Consider the following 20,509-nt stretch of genomic DNA (forward strand, 5'->3'; position numbering starts at 1 on the left):
TCCACGGCATCCATGGGGGGACAGATTGGCAGAGCTGTCTAGGCTACAGGGCAGCAGCTGAGCAGACAGGGGTAGCTGATCGCTCCTTGATACACTGGCTCACCGTCACAGCACTCACGTGCAGTGCTTTCATTGCCCTGTAAAAGATGCAGCAGCAGCTTCATAGTAATACAGATGTGGGATCTTAAATTGATCACTCTGTTGTTGCTGAGAATCTTCCTGAGCCACAGGAAATGCAGGTGAGTGTCGTGATTACATAAGTTCACTGAAAACCTGCATTAACACATGGTTATATTAACAATATTACACTTTTCATGTAGCCAGCTAATAGCCTGACCACTGATCAAGCAACATTATGGACTAAACATCAAATCCTTTCGCTGCAGGATTATTTTTCTGCGACGAACCGAGTCAAATTAAGATCCTACATACACTACCGGTCAAAACTTTTAGAACACCAACTCAATCTTCAAAATTGCCACCCTTTGCCTTGATGACAGCTTTGCACACACGTGGCATTCTCTCAACCAGCTTCATGAGGTAGTCACCTGGAATGTGTTTCAATTAACAGGTGTGCCTTGTTAAAAGTTAATTTGTGGAATTTATTTTCTTCTTAATGCATTTGAGCCAATCAGTTGTGTTGTGACAAGGTATGCAAAAGATAGCCCTATTTGGTAAAAGACCAAGTCCATATTATGGACCATGTCCATATTATGGCAAGAACAGCTCGTTATGACAAGAACAGTCCATCATTACTTTGATAATGATGAAATATTGATGGACTGTCATTTATCTTTGCTTATTTGAGCTTTTCTTGCCATAATATGGCTCAAACGCATTAAGAAGGGAAGAAATTCCACAAATGAACTCTTAACAAACCTGTTAATTGTAATGCATTCCAGGTGACTACCTCATGAAGCTGATTGAGAGAATACCAAGAGTGTGCAAAGCTGTCATCAAGGCAAAGGGTAGCTACTTTGAAGAATCTAAAATATATTTTGATTTGTTTGACACTTTGTTGGTTAGTACAATGAGTAGGTGTGTCCAAACTTTTGACTGCTACTGTATATCATTCCTCACCTCTCCACCTGATAGCTGATGTGTGGTGAGCGTTCTGGCCCAAAAATGGTCTCTGTGCATCACTGAGGTGGGTGCTACACATTGACGGTGGATGAGGTGAGTTTCCCCATACGATGTAAAGCACTTTGAGTACCTCGTTTAGTAGAAAAGCGCTACATAAATCCAATCAATTATTATTAATTATTATTATTTGTGTACGATCACATATGTCTCTCTTTTACGCCTGGGAATACTTGGGAACAGATTTACAAAATTAAAATCACTTGGAGCTGATTTTGACAATCTTTTATCTCCCAAAAATGTATACATTTTGGGGATCAGAAAACGTAGGGGACCAAATTCGAAAGCGGCCCGCTAGTTGCGGACCCCTGTCCTAAGGGGATAGCCCAAAAAAAACTTTTGGAACACTTTTTTTTAAGAGTGTAGTATGAAATAACTTTTGGGGGGTTTCGAGTAGCATGGGAGTCATGAATATGAAGCATGGTAATGGGCACATAATTTGTTTGCTCATTGTGGAGTGGGAACTGATCATAGATAGATAGAGGACTCTAGTGACCAAAAGCCTGTTTTAGCATGGGCAGCGCCATTGAGGACTTTCACCATTTTGAAGTAGTCAACTAGATGGGACTTCCTATGGATTAAGGAAGGATCACATAATTCCATCCAGGTCACCAGGAGGTATCAGCCAATTAATTAAACTTGCGAGGAAACATTCCATAACTGCAGGTGGCAGTACATCGCCAACCTTGGCATTATACCTGTTCAAACAACACAATCTAGGTGGCAGTGTGCACCCTTTCAGTTTGTTTTCCAACTCATAAATGTAGTAGAAGAAGAAAATGGACTATTTCAAAATGGAGATGGCCTTAATGGGGCTGCTCATGCTCTCACAGACATCATAATGGGACAGATGTCTATCTTATGTCTATGGGCCTGATTCATGGAGTCATTGCCAATATTTATGCTGTGTTATCAGTCCACATCTAGCCTTGTAACTCCCCCTCTGCTCTGTCATCATCACCTGCTCCTGCTTACATAAACCACGACAGCTGTGCTTAACCATTCTCACTGACTTTTACCCTATTACTCAATGGCTGTCCTTCATTACGGAGGCTCTGTTTGTGTATCTCCACACACCACTTGTTTGCATAGCCGGCTGTTTGATCCAATACACAAGTGTGACACATGGGAAGATTATATTGTTTTTCCTAAAGGGGGGAGAAAGAGAGAGAGAGCCAAAGGACTGATTTGGTTGAAACAATGCTACCGTTTGAAGGGTGGGCAGAGATGGGCACTGGCAGGCACTGGCCATGCCCAAGTCCTGTGAATAAGCGCCAGGCCAGACACGCCCACAAGGATACCATGAGTCAGGAGACCAGTCCAATGTGTCAATGTTTTGACCTTTATATGACTTGTGTGGCGATTTGCAATGACATTGCAGAGATAACATCTCGACCTGGGATCGAACCCCTAACCTTCCAATTTCAGGGCAGACTGTTTAACCACAAGGTCACTGAATGTTTTCTGCAAAAAGATTATACTGCTAATTTAAAACGTATCCGAAGGAGGGAAGATAGAGGAATGCCTAGCGATGGAGTTCAGTATATGTGTGTAAAGAGGACAGTATGTTATCTTCAGAGAAAAGCAACCAGAAACCAAGAACAGATAAAAAATTACAAACCTATCTTATTGGACCTGCATGATACTGTAGTATCACTTAAGCATTTGAAATTACAGGGCAGAAGTTGATGTACAGTATATAACCTGGAATAGCTATAAACCCATGTGGTGAAATAGTTCAGGTGCTTGTTATAAGCAATATGGTGTAACTGCAGACCGCAATTAGGGGTGTTTTTTGAGGGTTATGGTGTTTCCAGTAAACGTTGGTGTGTGGTGTCAATGACACCTTGAATGGGTTGATCACTGAGGTCATTGACATGGGTATGATTCCAGAGTCATTACTGTAAACTGGTTTTGATTTCTATGTTTTTATCGGTGGCGCGATCATCATGACATCATTTACAGAGCTATTTAGCTATTTAGTCACTTTCAGATGAGGTTTGGCTCTAGAGTTACTGTCATTATTATTGGCTGATTACATTTTAGAACCTGGATTTAACTGCTGTAGGCTAGTTGGTAGTGGAATGACAGGGAGACAGACACACAGACGTGAGAATCCGTCTCATTTCTGGCACAGGATGTTGTTGGAGAGTCATGCATTCGTACTTTCCATTTCTAAAACACCATGCCTGCATGCATGTGAGTCTGTCTGTTTGTCTGTCTCTCTCTGTCTGTCCATTCATCTGTTTTCTAAGTGGATAGGTGTGTTAGGCAAGCCTAGAAGTAGTTTATTGCTATACTAGGGCTGGATTCAATCTCTATTGTGGAAGTATCGCAGAAGATCTATGTTATAGCTAAATTTACATTTAAAGGCATCGCCAACCTTCCAGCATTCGCAGAGACTGCATTCACGCTAAATGCTGCATATCTTCCACGATACTTGCGTGATACAGATTGAATCCAGCCCTAAGCCAATGTAAACGTGATCAAAATGGGAAGCGGTAAATAAATGAATGACTAACATACTGGCAAAACTCGTTAAGATTCACAGCTGCGCAAACATTTACTTTTGTTACAGTGCTATTATGCCCATTATTAGCTTCTTAGTGTTTTTGTGTGTAAATGCACACATTGGCTTTTATAAACCAACAGTCTAGCTTGTTAGTTAACTAGCTAGCTAACTTAGATGGTGACTTTCCTTGGGCTTAGCCAAATGAGAATGTCCTAAGTCTCAAGGTCTGTTTCGGAGGTCCAGTGCAAAGGGTCTTCGTGAAGAAACTTTGAGCTAATGGCTATTTTCTCCCCTGTGTATTCGTAGTACAGTCACTTACAGCCAGGCAGTTCCATAGTGAGCACTATAGTGAGCAGACCAAGACATTTGTCAATACTGTATGTAAACAGCCCACATGAACAAATACTACAGTTTACTATAGAATACTATTGTACTTACTGTAGAATTCTGTAGCAAACTATAGTATACAGAAGAATACTATAGTATACGCTGTAGTATACCTCAATCATGTGTAGTACTTACTATAGAATGTTGTAGTATACTGTATAACACTATAGTAAATGATACAGTATACTACATAGCACAAAAACACTACAGTAAATACTACAGTAATGTTTGCAAAATCACTAGTCCGCAAAAAATACTACAGTATTTAATGTGGATATACCCTGCCCATTCCCCTCTCTATATTCCAATTTGTGCCACCCATAAGTGAGAAACCTACATGCCAAGTATAGACCATATATTGTGCTCCCTACAGGATATTAAAAGAGCAGAAGCTCTGACGTGTCCATTCAGACCACAGTCCTACATATCCTAAATGCTCTTTGAACATTTTGCCCAGTAGGTCTCCTCAAGGACAAAGTTCCCACTGCTATGTCAAAGATAATAAACACTACAGTAAATACTACAATATACTACAGTCTGCAAAAACACTACAGTAATTACTATAGTATATAGTTACTACAGTTTTTTTCCCCATACTACAGTATTTATACTACACTTTTTCCATTCACTCGTTACGTTGTGTCCTGTCCCAACAGATTATGTATTTTTTATGACTCTTTTCGGTGGAAATCCCCACGGGATTCTCAAAGGAGATTGTTTCCTGAAGCAGGAGTCTGGAATGCAGCAAACAAGTCTGGGCTCCCATTGGAATGTACACCTACTCCCATTTATATGCACACGCAGACACAAGCGTGCATGTACATGTACACACACATATACACACACTTGAAAACAGGTGGACACAAATGCATGTGTAGGAACACACACACACATAAACACACACACACAAACACACACACACACACACACACACACACACACACACACACACACACACACACACACACACACACACACACACACAGAGGATCTACATACATCCATAATGTGTTTACTTTCATATTTCTATTTGGTAAATTGCACATTTGCATATTCCTCTTTGTCTGCGACTTTATCTGTCTGTGCGTGTGAAATTGCAAACGCATCGTGTAAAATTGCCCACACAAAAAAATAGAACTGGGTCAAATGTATAAACAACTCCAGCAGAGAGCTTGACATAAGGTGAGTGTGTTCACATGAGCAGATACAAGACGCCCACCTCCCCGCCACGCTAACCCCCTAAACACCTCTCATCCCACATGTATTTAAACAACAGTTCCAGTGGGAATACACAGGTAGCCATTAATGCTCAAACATTTTTTACAGCAACACTGTTCAGGGCCCAGCCTCATACTTCTCATGATCATAAATACATCAGACGTGTTGATGTTCTAGGGGAACTAAGCCACAGACAGATAGCAGCAAAGAGACACCAGTTAAGAAAGAAACCGGTCACGTCACCCTAACCCCCCACAGTGGCCTACCCACAATCTTACCATGCTCCATATATCACAATATGCTTTACTGTGGGATGAGGTCACTTTGCCGAAATGCACCCTGCTTTGTATTGTTCTTCCCACTGGATGTTTCCCTCAGAGCCCCTGGGGCATGCTGGGAATAGAAATGAAGTAGCTGAGCTGCCCATAATTCTCAGGCATCCTGACTCAACAAGGGGTCTACTGCATTTCAGCCGTTCCAGAAAGAGATTCTCAAGAGTGGAGACTGAGCGAGTAGAAGGCAGCGAAGCAGAGAGAGAGAGAGAGAGAGAGAGAGAGAGAGAGAGAGAGAGAGAGAGAGAGAGAGGCCAGATTTTTTTTCACTCCCTGATCAGTCTCTTTGTGCTTGTCTGCACCCTCCTCCAGGTGTCACCCATCTTCCCCATTATCCCGTGTATTAATATCTGTGTTCTCTGTCTGTGGCCAGTTTGTTTTGTTTCGTCAGGCCTACCAGCGGTTTTCCCTCTGCTCCTGTCTCTCATTTTGTTCCTGTTTCCTAGTTTTCCCGGTGTTGACCTCTCTGCCTGCCCTGTCCCTGAGCCTGCCTGTCGTCTTGTACCTTTGCCCCACTACTCTGGATTACCGACCTCTGCCTGACCTGACCCTGAGCCACCCGGGCTGTTCCTGTGTCTTACACCCTCTCTGGATTATAGACCCCTGCCTGCCTTGACCTGTCGTTTGCCTGCCCCTGTTGTAATAAACATTATTACTTTGACAGTCTGCATTTGGGTCTTACCTTAAACATGATATACTTGGGTGAAACAGAGCAAGGAAGATAAATTAGTGTAAGAAATATTAAAAAGATAGACTACTAGGTCAAATCAAATCAAATTTTATTTGTCACATACACATGGATAGCAGATGTTAATGTGAGTGTAGCAAAATGCTTGAGCTTCTAGTTACAACCATGCAGTAATATCTAACAAGTAATCTAACCTAACAATTTCACAACAACTACATTATTTACACAAGTGTAAAGGAATGAATAAGAATATGTACAGAAAAATATATGAATGAGTGATGGCCGAACGGCATAGGCAAGATGCAAAAGATGGTATAGGGTACAATATATACATATGAGATTAGTAATGTAGGGTATGTAAACATTATATAAAGTGGCATTGTTTAAGTGGCTAGTGATACATTTATTATCAATTTTTCCATTATTAAAGTAGCTAGAGGTGAGTCAGTATGTTGGCAGCAGCCACTCAATGTTAGTGATGGCTGTTTAACAGTCTGATGGCCTTGAGATAGAAGCTGTTTTTCAGTCTCTTGGTCCCAGCTTTGATGCACCTGTACTGACCTCGCCTTCTGGATGATAGCGGGGTGAACAGGCAGTGGCTCGGGTGGTTGTTGTCCTTGATGATCTTTTTGGCCTTCCTGTGACATAGAGTGGTGTAGGTGTCCTGGAGGGCAGGTTTGCCCCTGGTGATGCGTTGTGCAGACCTCACTACCCCCTGGAGAGCCTTACGGTTGTGGGCGGAGCAGGCGGTTATACAGCCTCCTGAGGTTGAAGAAGCGCTGCTGCGCCTACTACACCACGCTGTCTGTGTGGGAGGACCATTTCAGTTTGTCCGTGATGTGTATGCCGAGGAACTTAAAACTTTCCACCTTCTCCACTACTGTCCCGTCGATGTGGATAGGGGGCTGCTCCCTCTGCTGTTTACCGAAGTCCACGATCATCTCCTTTGTTTTGTTGACATTGAGTGTGAGGTTATTTTCCTGACACCACACTCAGAGGGCTCTCACCTCATCCCTGTAGGCCGTCTCATCATTGTTGGTAATCAAGCCTTCCACTGTAGTGTCGTCTGCAAACTTGATGATTGAGTTGGAGCCGTGCATGGCCACGCAGTCATGTGTGAACAGGGAGTACAGGAGAGGGCTGAGAACGTACCCCTGTGGGGCCCCAGTCTTGAGGATCAGCGGGGTGGAGATGTTGTTACCTACCCTCACCACCTGGGGGCGGCCCGTCAGGAAGTCCAGAACCCAGTTGCACAGGGAGGGGTCGAGACCCAGCTTAATGACGAGTTTGGAGGGTACTATGGTGTTAAATGCTGAGCTGTAGTCGATGAACAGCATTCTTACATAGGTTTTCCTCTTGTCCAGATGGGTTAGGGCAGTGTGCAGTGTGATTGTGATTGCGTCGTCTGTGGACCTATTGGGGCGGTAAGCAAATTGGAGTGGGTCTAAGGTGTCAGGTAGGGTGGAGGTGATATGGTCCTTGACTAGTCTCTCAAAGCACTTCATGATGACGGAAGTGAGTGCTACGGGGCGGTAGTCATGTAGCTCAGTTACCTTAGCTTTCTTGGGAACAGGAACAATGGTGGCCCTCTTTAAGCATGTGGGAACAGCAGACTGGGATAAGGATTGATTGAATATGTCCGTAAACACACCAGCCAGCTGGTCTGCGCATGCCCTGAGGACGCAGCCCGGGGATGCCGTCTGGGCCTTTAGCCTTGCGAGGGTTAACATGTTTAAATTTTTTACTCACGTTGGCTGCAGTGAAGGAGAGCCCACAGGTTTTGGTAGCGGGCCGTGTCAGTAGCACTGTATTGTCCTCAAAGTGAGCAAAGAAGTTGTTCCGTTTGTCTGGTAGCAAGACATTGTGGTCCGCGACGGGGCTGGTTTTTCTTTTGTAGTCCATGATCGAATGTAGACCCTGCCACATACCTCTCGTGTCTGAGCCGTTGAATTGTGACTCTACTTTGTCTCTATACTGTCACCTAGCTTGTTTGATTGCCTTGCGGAGGGAATAGCTACACTGTTTGTATTCGGTCATGTTTTCCGGTCACCTTGCTCTGATTTGCACTTTCAGTTTTGCGCGAATGCTGCCATCAATCCACGGTTTCTGGTTGGGGAATGTTTTAATAGACTCTGTGGGTACAACATCACAGATGCACTTGCTAATAAACTCGCTCACCGAATCAGTGTATTCATCAATGTTGTTGTTCGACGCTATGCGGAACATATCCCAGTCCACGTGATCGAAGCAATGTTGAAGTGTGGAATCCGATTGGCCGGACCAGCGTTGAACAGACCTGAGCACGGGTGCTTCCTGTTTTAGTTTCTGTCTATAGGCTGGGAGCAACAAAATGGAGACGTGGTCAGCTTTTCCTGAAAGGAGGGCGGGTGAGGGCTCTATACGCATCGCGGAAATTAGAATAACAATGATCCAGGGTTTTGCCAGTTCAAGTCGCGCAATAGATATGCTGGTAAAATTTAGGGAGACTTGTTTTCAGATTAGTCTTGTTAAAATCCCCAGCTACAATAAATGTTTCCTCGGGATATGTTGTTTCCAGCATACATAGTCAAATTAAGTTCTTTCAGGGTGTAACACGGTGGAAGGAAGAGTGGACCAAAGCGCAGCGTGGAAAGTGTTCATGATATTTATTTTCAAGAAAAACAAAAGCAAACAGTTCCATCAGGCACAGACACTAAACAGAAAATAACACCCCACAAAACCCAAACGGAAAATCACAACTTATATATGATCCCCAATCAGAGACAACGATAGACAGCTGCCTCTGATTGGGGACCACACTCGGCAAAACAACAAAGAAATAGAAAACATAGATTTTCCAACCCGAGTCACACCCTGAACTAACCAAACATAGAAAATAAATAATGATCTCTAATGTCAGGGCGTGACAGTACCCCCCCCCCCCCCCCCAAAGGTGCGGACTCCGGAACAAACCTGAACATATAGGGGAGGGTCCAGGTGGGCATCTACTCTTGGTGGGGGCTCCAGTGCGGGACGCAGACCCCGCTCCGCTTTAGGGTCCCCCAACTTCGGTGGCGCCTCCGGTGCAGGGATCGTCGCCGGGACCTCCGGACCGTAGATCGTCGCTGCAAGCTCTTGACTGGGGACCGTTGCTGGAGGCTCCTGACTGGGGACCGTCGCTGGAGGCTCCGGACCGGGGACCGTCGCTGCAGGCTCCGGACTGGGGACCGTCGCTGCAGGCTCCGGACTGGGGACCGTCGCTGCAGGCTCTGGACTGGGGACTGTCGCTGGAGGCTTCTTACGTGGAGTCGGAACAGGTCTCACCGGACTGAGGCAACCTACTGGAAGCCTGGTACGTGGAGCTGCCACAACGCGTCCTGGCTGGATACCCACTTTAGCTCGGTGAGTGTGGAGAGCTGGCACAGGACGCACTGGGCTAAGAAGGCGCACTGGAGGCATAGTGCGTATAGCTGGCGCAGGATATACTGGGCCGTGGAGGCGCACTGGAGGTCTGGGGCGTAGAGCTGGCACAACGCGTCCTGGCTGAATACTCACTCTAGCACGGCAACTGCGGGGAGCTTGCACAGAGCGCGCCGGGCTGTGGATGCGCACTGAAGGCACGGTGCGCAGAACCGGGAAAACGTGGCACTTGAACCGTGACCAACTCCTCATTGTATTTACCCCTTAGTTCCGCTCGCCAACCCGTGTGCCTCCCCCCAAAAACATTTTTTGGGGCTGCCTCTCGTGCTTCCGTCGTTGAGCTAACTCTTCGTATAGCCCGTTCCTGTAGGTTCATGCTCTACAACATCCGCAGAGTACGACCCTGCCTCACACAGGAAGCGGCGCAGGTCCTAATCCAGGCACTTGTCATCTCCCGTCTGGATTACTGCAACTCGCTGTTGGCTGGGCTCCCTGCCTGTGCCATTAAACCCCTACAACTCATCCAGAACGCCGCAGCCCGTCTGGTGTTCAACCTTCCCAAGTTCTCTCACGTCACCCCGCTCCTCCGCTCCCTCCACTGGCTTCCAGTTGAAGCTCGCATCCGCTACAAGACCATGGTGCTTGCCTACGGAGCTGTGAGGGGAACGGCACCTCAGTACCTCCAGGCTCTGATCAGGCCCTACACCCAAACAAGGGCACTGCGTTCATCCACCTCTGGCCTGCTCGCCTCCCTACCACTGAGGAAGTTCAGTTCCCGCTCAGCCCAGTCAAAACTGTTCGCTGCTCTGGCCCCCCAATGGTGGAACAAACTCCCTCACGACGCCAGGACAGCGGAGTCAATCACCACCTTCCGGAGACACCTGAAACCCCACCTCTTCAAGGAATACCTAGGATAGGATAAAGTAATCCTCCCCCCCTTAAAAGATTTAGATGCACTATTGTAAAGTGGCTGTTCCACTGGATGTCATAAGGTGAACGCACCAATTTGTAAGTCGCTCTGGCTAAGAGCGTCTGCTAAATGACTTAAATGTAATGTAAATGTATAGTTGCCGTTCCACTCGCTGCCTCCATCTGCTCCCTTGGACGGCGATACTCCCCGGCCCGTGTCCAGGGTCCTCCCCCTCCAGGATTTCCTCCTATGTCCAGTTCTCCTGGCCACGCTGCTTGGTCCTTTTTTGGTGGGGTGTTCTGTAACGCCTCTCGTCGAAAGGAGTGGACCAAAGCGCAGTGTGGAAAGTGTTCATGATATTTATTTTCAAGAAACACACACACACACAAAAAAAAACTAAAGCGAACAGTTCCTTCAGGCACAGACACTAAACAGAAAATAACACACGACAAAACCCAAACGGAAAATCACACCTTATATATGATCCCCAATCAGAGACAACAATAGACAGCTGCCTCTGATTGGGAACCACACTCGGCAAAACAACAAAGAAATAGAAAACATAGATTTTCCCACCCGAGTCACACCCTGACCTAACCAAACTTAGAGAATAAATAAGGATCTCTAAGGTCAGGGCGTGACACAGGGCCGTCGATGTGTCTGCATGGGGGGAAATATATGCGACTGTAATTATGATGGAAAATAATTATCTTGGTAGATAATGCGGTCGGCATTTGATTTTAAGGAATTCTAAGTCAGGTAAACAAAAGGGCTTGAGTTCCTGTATGTTGTTATGATCACACCACGTCTCGTTAATCATAAAGCATACACCCCCGCCCTTCTTCTTACCGGAGAGATGCTTGTTTCTGTCGGCGCAATGCGTGAAGAAAGCAGGTGACTGTACAGACTCCGATAGCGTGTCTCGAGTGAGCCATGTTTCCGTGAAACAAAGAACGTTACAGTCTCTCTGGAAGGCAACCCTTGCTCTGATTTCGTCAAGAGACTGGACATTGGCGAGTAGTATGCTCGGGAGCGGTGCGCAATGTTCCCGTCTACGGAGCCTGACCAGAAGACCGCTCTGTCTGCCCCTTCTGCGGCGCCATTGTTTTGGGTCGCTGGCTGGGATCCGATCCATTGTCCTGGGTAATGGACCAAACAGAGGATCTGCTTCGGGAAAGTCATATTCCTGGTCGTAATGTTGGTTATACTCTTTAACTGTCTTATATTATACAGATTTAACATTTGTAAAACTTCTGAGCCCTCTTTTTTTGGAGTGGGTAAATTGAAAAGGATAGACAATGTGCGTGTGCACCTGGACCTATAGCACCCTGTCTGGCTGTCCGGCTGCCTCCTCATCTGTCACAATTATTCTTTCTATTCTATTATTTTATTCTTCACAACCAATATACATCACTTTATCTTTTTAATCAATGGCACAAACAAATATACAGATACTCAGACACAAAGGGCAAAGTTTTTAAAGAGAAAGCGTTCTTGGATACTAGTATTGTAATCTACATTGGTTTAGCTAATTAGGGTCAGTAAGGGCACAACTAATCAGTGGTCAATAGAGGTGCTTTACTGTCCAGACACTTGGAAGTAGTTAACAAGATACAGTATACTGTCTGGTCTGGGTGACACTTGAAAACCATTGCCACAGTGGCCCTTGTACAATCATCATGTGAGATAGAATAAGCTATTATAAACTATTTGGGAGATGTCATTTGACATTTGAAAGAGGGCAGACATCTGCATCCAGACTGAAAGAAGCAACACTGCAATACCAAACCTCAGCAATTTCCCAACCAGTGACTTTCCACTTAAATAATTACTCAGGCAAATCAGGGGCAGAGTTACACCACACAGGCAGGACGGAATGGAAAATGCCATCTGTAATCTCTTTCACACTCTTGCTCTCTCCCTGGGAGGTGTGTGTGTGTGTGTGTGTGTGTGTGTGTGTGTGTGTGTGTGTGTGTGTGTGTGTGTGTGTGTGTGTGTGTGTGTGTGTGTGTGTGTGTGTGTGTGTGTGTGTGAGGGTGTGTGCGCACCCTTGAAGCTGGTAGACATTAACCTCATAGCGAGACAGCGCCAGCCTGACATATGAAGGGTAAAAGTTGAACATGTGTGACCGTCCTCCCAGACATGTTTACCAGGATGCCCTCAAAATATGGTATTGGAACTGACCCTGTATATACAGTACCTTCAGAAAGTATTCATGACACTTTAAGATTTTTTTCTCACCTACACAAAATATCCCATAACGACAAAGTGAAAACATGTTTTTTGTTATTTTAGCAAATGTATTGAAAATGAAACACAGAAATATTGAATTTATGAAAGTGTTCATATCCCTGAGTCAATATACATGTTAGAAACTATTTTGGCAGGGTCTTAACCTTTAATTAACTAGGCAAGTCAGTTTTTCCAGGTTTTGCTCTAGGATTTTGCTTGAAAATATGGATAGTGGTACTCAGTAATGTGTTGAAATGGATTTGCCCCAAACATAACACTTTGCATTCAGGACAAAAAGTGAATTTCTTTGCCACAGTTTTTGCAGTATTACTTTCCTGCCTTGTTGCAAACAGGATGTATGTTTTGTAATATTTGTTATTCTATACAGGCTTCCTTCTTTTCACTGAGTATTGTGGAGTAACTACAATGTTGTTGATCCATCCTCAGTTTTCTCCTATCACAGACAAAACACTCTGCAACTGTTTTAAAGTCACCATTGGGCTCATGGTGAAATCTCTGAGCTGTTTCCTTCCTCTCCAGCAACTGAGTTAGGAAGGTTGCCTGTATCTTTGTAGTAATTGGGTGTATTGATACACCATCCAAAGTGTAATTAATAACTTCACCATCCTCAAAGGGATATTCAACGTGTTATTTTGTTTAAAAAAACTAATTTAACAATAGGTTCCCTTCTTTGCGATGCATTGGAAAACCTTCCTGGTCTTTGTAGTTGAATCTGTGAATGAATTTCACTGCTTGACTGAGGGACCTACAGATAATTATTATCATGGCTCACATCAATACCATCATCGCAGAAACCCTAGACCGAATCCAATTCGCATACCGCCCAAACAGATCCACAGATGACGCAATCTCAATCACACTCCACACTGCCCTTTCCCACCTGAACAAAAGGAACACCTATGTGAGAATGTTGATGCTTGACTACAGTGCAGCATTCAACACCATAGTGCCCACAAAGCTCATAACTAAGCTAAGGACCCTGGGACTAAACACCTCCCTTTGTTACTGGATCCTGGACTTCCTTACGGGCCGCCCCCAGGTGGTGCGTGCTTAGTCCCCTCCTGTACTCCCATTTCACCCACGACTGCGTGGCCAAGCATGACTCCAAAACCATCATTAAGTGTCCTGAAGACACAACGGTGGTGGGCCTGATCACCGACAACGATGAGACAGCCTATAGGGAGGAGGTCAGAGACCTGGTGCCAGCACAAGAACCTTTCCCTCAATGTGAGCAAGACAAAGGAGCTGATCATGGACTACAGGAAAAGGAGGGCCGAGCACGGCCCCATTCACATCGACAGGGCTGTAGTGGAGCAGGTTGAGAAGATCCTTGGTGTCAACCTCACCAACAAACTATCATGGTCCAAACACAACAAGACAGCCATGAAGAGGGAACGACAAAGCCTTTACCCCCTCAGGAGACTGAAAAGATTTGGCATGGGTCCCCAGATCCTCAAAAAGTTCTACAGCTGCACCAGCTAGCGCATCCTGAACAGTTGAATCACCGCCTGGTATTGCAACTGCTCGGCATATGACTGTAAGGCGCTACAGATGGTAATGCATATGGCCCAGTACATCACTGGGAACAAGCTTCTTGCCATCCAAGACCTACAGTGCCCTCCGCTAATATTGGCACCCTTGGTAAATATGAGAAAAACGGCTGTGAAAAAAGTGTCTTTGCTATTTATCCTCTTGGTCTTTCATTCCAAATATTCCTAAAAATCTAAACTTTAATTGAAGTAAAATGATTGAAAAAAAATAAATGTGGGAGAAATTAAATAAATATTATTCCCTGAAACATGTGTGGCACAGTTATTGTCACCCCTAGAAATTATTATGAGTCAAATCTAACTGAAGTATATTCCTATTCATATTTTCTTTTACATTTTTAAGGTCACCTGAGTGATTACGAATACTCAAGTTGTAAGCCATGACTTCCTGTTTCACTGGGGTATAAATATGAGGTGACACACATGCCAAGTTCCCATAGTCATCCATCAAAATGGGAAAGACCCGAGAATGCAATTATGATGTGTGACAAAGGTTGTTGAGCTGCACAAATCAGGAAATGGCTATAGGAAAATAGCGTTTGAAATAACGTTCGAAAATGCCAATTTCCACTATCAGGGCTTTAATTAAGACGTTTAAAGCATCTGGAGATGTTGACAATCGGCCCTGGAACAGGACGTGTGTTTATATCAACCCCACGCACAGTGAGGATGGTTCGAGTGGCAAAAAAATCTCCAATGATCACAGCTGGAGAATTGCAGACCTGGGATCATAAAGTCTTCAAAACTATGAACAGACGCCACCTACATAACCACAAGTTGTCTGGGAGGGTTGCAATACAAAAGCCTTTGCTGTCATCAAACAACAAACTCAAGCGCCAAACGTTACTGGAACGTTCAATGGGTTCTAGGGTCAGATGAGACCAAAAGAGAGCTTTTTGGAAACAAGGTGGGTTTGGCATAGACAGAAAGATAGCCATGCAGAAAAGTACCTAATCTCCAATGTGAAGTATGGTGTTGGATCTTGGATGTTGTGGGGCTGTTTTTCTTCCAAAGTCCCTGGACAACTTGTTACATGGTATCATAGACTGGGCCATGGTTGGATCTTCCAGCAATGATCCAAAGCACACCTCAAAATCAACACAAAAAATGGTTCACTGACCACAGAATCAAGGTTTTGCCATGGCCATCCCAGATCCCCATTTCACGGTAAGGTCTACCTACACCTGTTGTATTCGGCATACGTGACAAATAACATTGGATTTGATTTGAAAGTACTTTTGTGCCTAACCAAAGAAAGGGGTTAAATATGTGTGAAAAAAATATAATTCAGGCTGTAACACAACAAAATGTTAAAAATGTCAAGGGGTATGAACATTTTCTAAAGGCACTGTAACTTTCTTCTCGTGATCTTCTTATTTTTTTATTTATTGTGTATTTTTGTTTTGCCTTATGTTATTTTTAGTAAGACATTGTTATTGATTTCTGAATTGTTGGGTTTAGAGGTAGCAAGAAAAGGATGTGACTGTACTTGTGCACGTGACATTAAAACTTGAAACTTGAACTACCCTATGCTTTAACTAACTGACAACAGCAATCAGCTGTTGATTGCATCATCTCTCACTCTCCATCCTTCAAAGTCACTCTCATTTATAGCTATAAGCCTCTCATTATCACACAATAACCTCTCTCTCTGTTTCTCGTTCACACACACACACACACACACACACACACACACACACACACACACACACACACACACACACACACACACACACACACACACACACACACACACACCGCTACCACACTCAGCATCTGAGTGTGGTAGCGGGTGAGACTGGTGACGTAGTGTGGATCTGGTGGTGTGGGCAGTATCCACTGCCTGTAGCAGAAGACCAAGATTACCTGATCAGAAGCACATCGTCCTAGTCCTAGTGACAGCATGTTAACTGAATACAGCACAGTGGGACTCTTAAAGATACAGTACATAGTGACATGTATTCAGAGGGAGTGCTTAGCCTGTGAAAATATACTTTAAAAAACTGTTATGAAAAGCCCAAATCATTTAAAAATATATACACAATTGTCATCCAATTGTCATCCTTTTTTGTTATCTAATGTTTTTTTCTAAATGATTCTGAAATACAAAACATTTTCTGAAACTGCATCATCAGGAAAGGCGCCTTCCCAATGTCCATTCATCCATTAAAATTGTTGAACCGCGCGGCCGATCCTGACTCCAATGACTGTTAATGGACAGGGTCAGCATAGGCCTCGCTGATTTGCCGAGCTGACATATGTTGCAATTGAGCGAATTCCATATTTTGCACATGCTTATTGCCTAAACGTGTTATGTGGGTATTGCCTGGGGAAGTTGTGCAAAATTTGGGCGTGTCTGCCTAATTTGGCGCTCGCATCCCTTGAACTGAACAAACTTGAAGCTAGCTAGCTAGCAAAAACAACCTGACAGTATAGCATACTGCACCTCAAACAATTTTCCTAGTTAGAATAATGTAATGCGCCGTTTGGAACTTTGGAGGGCGCAAAGAGTGGAACGCCAACTACAATGAAAATGTATGATTCGGATTAAATTTGTCCATATATTGGTCTTTTAGTGCCACCTATCAGTTGTAACTGTGGATACTACATTGGTCTATGGCTGAGCTGAGTTGAGCAGTGTGTCATTTTGTCAGATGACATGAAATATGTCGCCATCAGAAGCTATCAAATGTGTTTCTTGGCTACATTGGTGTTTACATTGGTTGTTGGCGCTATCTGTTGTATGGTGAATTTGGGCTTCATCAAGGTTTATTTTTGAGTAAATCTGGCTTTCATAACAGCCAGTTCTTACCCAGCCACCAAACCTGGCACACATGCACACAGCTCCTTTGCCCTTCATTTTCTATTAATTTCAATAGTCCTCACTACAGTCATTCAAAATACAGAAGGGAATTTAGAAAGGTAGCCCGAGCTATACAACCTCTTCTCTATTAATTCAAGACAAACTTTTTGAGCAGGTTGCTGGTGTTGCATTATAGACGGTACACTTTTATTCCACCTAATTTCTTCATGTTGTCCTGTATGTGTGATTTTAATAGCAAATTCCCAGTGGTATTTCCCTAATTAGACTGCCAAAACCTTTCAAAATCTTTCTGTGCACACAGGTCAGTCTGACAGGCTTGGTCATTTGGGTTTCTCCCTCACATTATTTCAGGAGGACTCCATGAGATGAACACACACACAAGCATACAAGCACAATCACGCATGCACGCACAGGCACAAACAAACACACGTACAAACACTCATGCACGCACATGCACACACACACGCACACACACGCACACACAAACAGCCATACATGCAAGCACGCACACACACACACACACACACGCACACACACACATTTTTTTTAAATTAAGAGAGAGGTAGAGATTTAATGTTAGCAACAGCAGCTTATATTTGCTAAAGCTGCACTTTAAGTCCAGCGCAACACTAGCCCTTGAAGTTAATTCCTCTCTAATCACAAATTAAATAATTTACAACATTCTTCTGAGAATTTAGCCCAACAATGTCTCTGGTTTTGGAGGAAGTGTTCTGTCTCATTTATGGTACTAAATCTGATATTTAGAAGTGTTTCAGCCCTGTTTTATGGCATTAATCTCGGTTATTCTTTGTTAGGTGTTACTATAATTTGTAACTGTGATCTGGATGTCAGTCAAACAGCTGGATTGGCACTGCGCGGAAGGGTAGCCTAGTGGTTAGAACGTTGGACTAGTAACCCGAAAGGTTGCAAGTTCGTAATCCCCGAGCTGACAAGGTACAAATCTGTCGTTCTGCCCCTGAACAAGGCAGTTAACCCACTGTTCCTAGGCTGTCATTGAAAATAAGAATTTGTTCTTAACTGACTTGCCTAGTTAAATAAAGGTACAATTTTGAAAAAATGATGATCTCTGGGCAGCAATTCAAGTCAATGTTACTGGGACTCTACAGCGCGATAACACGCTCCTGTAATCACCTGTCCATTCAACAACCGGAGTAAGGTTCACTAGACCCTAAATCATTTGAGCTATGACAAGTGAACCTGAATTACATTCGTGAAAAGACAACAAACCAATCCAGAGTGTTGCGTTAAAATAATGAAATCCCTGATCCAAATCAACCCTCGTAAAACAGATCATACAAAATGACAGTATATCAGTGGTAAACAGCCAGCTGGCTGAATCCATATAAAAAGACCCAACCCATTACATTCAAACCTGTATGAAATTGATAACACTGAACAGTCCACAGAAATGTGATCAAATAATCACTCATGGCTTTATCGATAATCTGCAAAGCTGAAACATTATTGACCGCTGACTGAACAGGACCTTTATTAAACATGCCCCTACACTGTATCATGTACTTCCTCCATATTCTTTTCAGTTAAGTCCATTTCACTGGAAAAGGGAATATTTTTGTTCCTGGCAGACAACACCCACAAACAACAGAAACTCCCTTCATGTAGGCCTCATGATGCAATACTAGGGTGAGTGAGGCACTTGTGAAACAATAGATGAAACCACACTTTCTATGGAATCAAGTTGAAACTTCCTTTTACGTATACAAAGTGAAAATTATCCAGAACCTGGTGGTTAGCCATTACCTGAACGTTATTTAAATGTTATTCAAATACAGGCCTCATCAGGCATTTCCTGGAGTGGTTGGGTCAGCGTTTCCATGTTGTTCCGGGACTAAGCAATTTCTTAGTGCCAGTGTGCAGTTTACTTTACTAAATGTGATTAATGACCTACAGTAGTACACAGGCATGCTGACGCTGACCAACTCAAGAGGAAGAAGGAAGAGATGGAGGGAGGAGGATGAATAAGAGGAAGATGTCAAATAAAATCCAATACAATAGGCTCCCTCCTTCCTCCGTCCTCCTGCTCTCTCTGAGGTTTATTTTAAGAGAGAGCCACTGCTAATCTTTTCTTAGTGGAGGTAGAATGCATGAAATTACATAACCACATAGCAATTTGTACTTTTGGATTCTAATTAGAGAGGTTCGGTTTAAAAATCACAAACCATTCATGACAAAAAAAACTCCACTGTTTCAGAGATTCTTTGTGAACAATTTGGGTAAATTATTTGAAATATGGCACAAAGTCAATGCTTGGTTCTGACATTAATAGGGAGTTTATTTTCTTCTCCTCTGTTGTTCATTGTAAGTTGTGTTGAGGTGTTGACCACTTAACCAAGGGCTATAGTGCTACAGCGTGATTGTAATGTGAAGGTAATGTTTACAAGAACTGCATTCACGGTAAACACTGCATATGTTGGCTCAATCGGAAATGACCTTTACATTTCAATCACGCTATAGCACGGGACTTCTGCGATGCGGATTGAATCGAACCCCAAGTGAATCTATAACTTTTTTATGTACATCTGCCATTCATGTACTGTTAAGTATGAATAGATCAAAACCTTTTGCGGCTTCTTTTGTTTAAATGTTAATTTTATGGTTTAAGCACCAGTTGGACCTACTTTGATCATGCAAAGGACCATGAGACCTATGGTTCCATTTGGGGCATTGTGGGAAAAATGTAAACTTCCAGGAACTGTATTGCACTTTGTACTGCACTTTGTATTGCATCAGTGCTTAATGTAATGTAATTTCTGAATCTTTATGAATGTAGGCCTACATACAGGTAACTGCCAAAATAATGGAAACACTTGAGTACAGTAAATGAGGAATACAAAGTATATTGAAAGCAGGTGCTTTCACACAGGTGTGGTTTCTGAGTTAATTAAGCAATTAGCATCCCATTATGCTTAGGGTCATGCTGGGCAGACCATCATTTCAGCCATTATTTTGGAAACCATGGCTATCTCCCCATAGGATGACAATGCCCCCATCCACAGGTCACTGAATGGTTTGATGAGCATAACAACGATGTAATGGTTGTCTCAGTCACCAGGTCTCAACTCAATTGAATACTTATGGGAGATTCTGGAGCGGCACCTGAGACAGCGTTTTCCACCACCATCAACCAAACGATGGGATTTTGCGTGTAAGAATGGTGTTGCATCCCTCCAATAGAGTTCCAGACAACTGTAGCATCTATGCCAGGGTGCATTGAAGCTGTTCTGGCTTGTGGTGGCCCAACGCCCTATTAAGAC

The sequence above is a fragment of the Oncorhynchus nerka genome, linkage group LG14, assembly GCF_034236695.1.
Source record: "Oncorhynchus nerka isolate Pitt River linkage group LG14, Oner_Uvic_2.0, whole genome shotgun sequence".
Taxonomy (NCBI): domain Eukaryota; kingdom Metazoa; phylum Chordata; class Actinopteri; order Salmoniformes; family Salmonidae; genus Oncorhynchus; species Oncorhynchus nerka.